Here is a 4,957-nt window from a genome sequence, read left to right on the forward strand (position 1 = left end):
CTGGCCAAGGCTTATGCCTTTTGGGGCCTTCCATGCTTCCCCCTCAGGCCTTATAAGAGGTTTGCAATCAGACTATTATTGTAAACACCACGTCTATATACCTTGAGGCACCTAATGACTCCCTGGTCTCTCTGTCTGAGGTAGTGTTACAGAACAGACAAGGCCTTGATTTAATGTTCCTATAAGAGGGAGGGCTATGTACAGCCCTCAAAGAAGAATGTGGTTTTTATTCTGATAAGACTGGGTTAGTTCAAGATAGCATAGACAAAGTTAGAATTAGTTTAGAAGAGAGAAAACACAACAGAGAGAAACAAGAACATTGGTATCAAAATTGGTTTTCTACTCCTTGGCTCACTACCATACTTCCCAGGCTTTTGGGACCTTTTGTGGGTATTTTGCTGCTTTTGTCTTTTGGCCCTTGGACCTTTAATAGATTAACCAGTTTTGTTAAGTCACATATTGAAGCTGCTTTAAGAAAGCCTGTTGCAGTTCACTACAATTGACTGGATATCTGAGACTCAGAGAAAGATCTCCCTTCCGCTGATACAGAAAGAGCAGCTGCTGGCCTCCAGTTTTCAGCCCTTGCTGCAAATGCAGAGTCCCCTTGGTGCCTCAAGCCATGGAGACAATAGAAATGAGGAGGGTGACCTCCAGCTCCTAATATAACCTAAGAGCCACAAATTGTGTAACATTGGCATAATTCTTGTGGGTACAGCCGACAGAGGCCTTGCTGAATCTGAGGTTGATGATTCTCCTTTAGGAGCTGCACACAACTCAGAACTGTGCATACTGGTTCATGATAATATGAATCCAGTATGGGAACCCGCATGGGTACAAGGCTAAGCAGTGCAGGGGAAGGTCCAACTAGACCGTTTCTGAGTTCCCTGAGAGACACACCCGGTTTGCACGGAGGTTGGTATCTAGTTCCAGTTACAACCAAAGAATCATTCTAAGGCTCTGCCTCCCCTCTCCAAAAGATACCAAGAGCCATGAGTGTAGGTCGTGACAGCACCCATGGGAGGAATCGGGTAAATGCTCCCTCAGCATGGTTAATGCCCACTCATCCAAAGATGAGAAGATCATTTGATCACCTCAGTTAAGTGTGGCCTTATTAAATTTAATTCAAAGGGGGAAGATGTTGGAGACCATACCATGAGAAAGTAGGCCTTTTGCAGTTTCCCACCCTAATAAGCCAAATGGCCTTGTGTTAAGGAGCCAGTCACCTCCTCCTCCTTATCCCTTCCTGGCACCAGAGACCCTAAAAAAGCTGAATTATAGTCCTCTCTTCTTTATCACTTCCTCACTCTCAAGACTTCTAAGGACATGAGTTATGTGCTGAGCCCAGCTTGACACCCTGGGCTGTTAAGGAGGAATCTACATTCCAGAGATAAGATTCAGAGTGCCTCCCACCTGCAGTCAGAATTCAGCCTTCATGTCCCCAGATGCCTGCTTCTTTGTTCTTTGTTAATTCTCCCTCAGACTCTCCCTATTTCCCCTTGCTGTGTGCTTATAACCTGGCCTTTCACCCTAATAAACTGACACCTTGACAGGAATTCTTCTTGGTTTCGCTCTTTCCCCTCCCCTGCCCCCGTTCATTTCTCTTGCAGGTACCCACGAATAACTGGGTCCTGCTGGACGGGACAATTGGAGGTAGGGGACCGGGCCCTCCAGGACTCAGAAGGTTTGAGGCATCACTTAGGCTCCTTTGGACCATGTTGCCTTCCTGAGTGACAGTCGTCCAAAACCAGCTTATGATTGCCTCCTGGTGTACTTCCTCAGAGTGATGGACCAGCCAGTACCTGACCAGGTAACAGATTTGTAGCTGTCTTAGCTCATGGGCATCTTTGGAAGCCTTCTTATACAAAATTAGCAGACAGGCAACAAGCTCTGAGGATGGCAGAACCCAACTGTGCATAATAAGCACCATCTTGAGAATATGGTCCCCTCAGAGTAGGCTGCCAGCTGAGTCAAAGTAGGGGATATATCCCTGCAGTAGTTCATCTTCGCTGCAGCTGTTCTCACTTAGCACTCCGAGATTCATGGAAGCCATGACCTTGCTGACTTCCTGGGGTGGGGCAGGTCTTGTGGATGCTGGCCTATTGTGGCTGACCCTATTCTCCTGCCTTCCCATAGCATTCCTAATTAGACTACCTTTTAATATCTTTTGGGTTCATGTTTCTTGGAGGGTGCAGGGAGGCGTGGGTCCTGACAGGAGTTTGATCCAGTTCCCTCCTTAAACAGATTATTTTAGCTATTTTTTGTTATCTGGGCACAAACCTAGTTATATCTGAGGAGACTTTCAATTAAGGAAATGTCTTTATCAGATTTACCTTTAGACAAATAGTGATTTTTTTCCCCTGTTTCATTAATGACCGATGTAGGATAGCCCATCGCAGAGTGGGCAGTGGCATAACTTGAGAGGTTGTCCTGAGTTGTATAATAAAGCCAGGAAAATCAAGTTGGGAAAGTGCCATTCCACAGCCTTGAGCAGGCTGAACAGACCATGAGTGCTTGCCATGATGGGCTCAACAATCTAGGAAGAGTCATTGGATGTATGTGCAAACCCCCCCCCCTTTCCATCCTTTTCATTTACAAACTCCCTTTCAGGTAAACCTAGTTTGTTCATGTCACTGGATGACTACACAAGAAGAGCAAGCCAGTAAGCAACACTCCTCCATGGCTTCAGTTGCTGTCTACAACATCCTGTCTTAAGTTTCTTTGCTGACTTCCCTTAGTAGTGGATTGTGACCTAAGAGTTAAGCAAAAATAAATGAATAAATAAATAAATAAATAAACAAATAAAAATAACCACTTTGCCTGTAAAATTACTTCCCCAGGGGGATGTAAAGAAATGCATACTTCACCTTCCATCATCCCAATGAAAAACATAGGTATGATTCTACCAGAGTATATTATGGGGGAAACCAATGAATTCTTTTATTTTGGCATGCTTACAGAGACTAGGCAAAGAATTACAGAAATGTGGGAGATGCACCAGGAAACCCTTGTGCCCAAAAGTTTTTATCAAGCACCAATGAGGATTTCCCTCATAGCCAGATTGGTAGAGACTGTACTCAAGGCTCCCTTATCCTCTATATAAATTAGGCCACACCCCAATGAGGCATACAGCATTATAAGATGGTAAAGGGCTGCTGGATTAGTATTCACATGAGAAGCTCATGTGGCTCAGAAGCCACATTCTGAGTTATCATGCAAGGGTGTGAACTATCAACTAGTCCATCAGGGAATATTTTGTACAAGAGTATAAAGCTGAATTTCTTAAAATAGAAGTTGCTAGGGTTGGAGGACAGTTACTCAGGATACCTTTTCTCTACATGTTTCTTTAGTCTTGCTATTTTATCACAGCAATAGAAACCTCTAACTGAGAGTCATAATCTGCTTAGAGTCTGAGGTGTTGATAAATTGAAAATATAAATCCATGTTCATATACTCCCATAGTAAGTTAACTTACAATCATTTATTTACCTGGGCTATAAGAAAAAAATCATAGTTTTTTTTTTACAAACATAGACAAAATATGATGATTATAAATAATCTCTTATTTTATTAAAACCAATGGCTTGGTAACAGCTTAAAATTGGCATCATATGTAAGATATTACCAAGGTAAATACAAATATTTTGTACTTAATTTATTAAAAAATGAAGATTGAATAAAACATCTTAGAAATTTCATCTCTCTCTGTTTCCTCAGACCCAATACCCAAGGCTCATCACAAGCTCTGAAACAGAACATCAGCTGTAGCCATTTTTTACCACACCAACATTTCCTATAGATCCCACAGGCCCTTCCACCCATTAGCATATCTCCCTAGACTTATAACTGTATCCAAGTCCTCCATTTCAAGGTGTACCCCTTATTAAATAAGGTCATGCCCATCAGAAAAATAGGTAGGATGCCCACAGACCATCTCCTCTTCCTCTGCTCTCCTAATCTCAAATCCTTAGTCTCACTCCCACCTCTATAAAAGAGCACTCTACCTGTTACATCCTTCCATGGACATCTGTTCCAATCTCCTGTTATTTCACTGACTTTTGGCTTTGTTATAGACTCAAATTCCATGTTAACACAAGGGAAACTCTTCCAAGGGCAACAGGTAGGCTGAAGTCAGACCCATACCTCTCCTGCTGCTTCTGAGACATAATCTCCCCCTCTGACACCTCCACTTGTCACAACTACAGATGTATAGCAGGAAAACCTCATATATTCTCACTTTTGTCACTGATCCCAATACCAACAGATCATAAAGATGTTCTTCTCCAACCCTCCTTCTTTCAACTTATTTCAGTATCCAAGTATCCAATATCAGAAAGCATTTTGTATAAACATACCAACTGAAAAAGCTAGGGAAATAGGCAATACACAACCATCATACTCTTAGGGGAAATCAAAACAAAAAATGAACTAAAACAAAACAATAACAAAAAAAGAAGCAACAACAAACAGAAACCAAGAGGATAAAATAAACCACCTACCCCCCAAAAACAAATCCAGAAGTCATCCCCTAAATCATCCCAAAACCAGATGATAAGACACGAGCATAAAATAATATCAATAACAGCCAAGACAAGATATATCCACTTGAGTCCAGTTATCCTAACACAGCAAACACTGGATAATCCAACATAGCTGAAACACAAAGGAAAGATCTTACCAAAATTTATATGAATATGACAGGAGATCTTATAGAGGAATTGAAAAAAATCTTAATTGAATTAAAGAAAAGACAAACGAACAGAGCAAAGGAAATGAATAAAACTATTCAAGACCCAAAATTGAAAATATAATTAATAAAGAAAACTAAAACTGAGGTTATTCTGGTAATAAGATATTAGAACAAACTATAGAGACAAGCTTCACCAGCAGAATACAAGAAGTGGAAGAGAGAATCTCTGTCATTGAATTATATATATATATATATATATATATATATATA

At 41.1% G+C, this 4,957-nt stretch overlaps 1 pseudogene; it reads right to left on the bottom strand.

Moving 5' to 3' along the window:
* Positions 1 to 1,522: 1,522 nt before the first annotated feature.
* On the bottom strand, positions 1,523 to 2,174 carry LOC110288694 (annotated as a pseudogene).
* Positions 2,175 to 4,957: the final 2,783 nt, after the last annotated feature.

This window comes from Mus caroli, unplaced genomic scaffold (assembly GCF_900094665.2).
Source record: "Mus caroli unplaced genomic scaffold, CAROLI_EIJ_v1.1 scaffold_19674_1, whole genome shotgun sequence".
In the NCBI taxonomy this organism is placed as follows: Eukaryota; Metazoa; Chordata; class Mammalia; order Rodentia; family Muridae; genus Mus; species Mus caroli.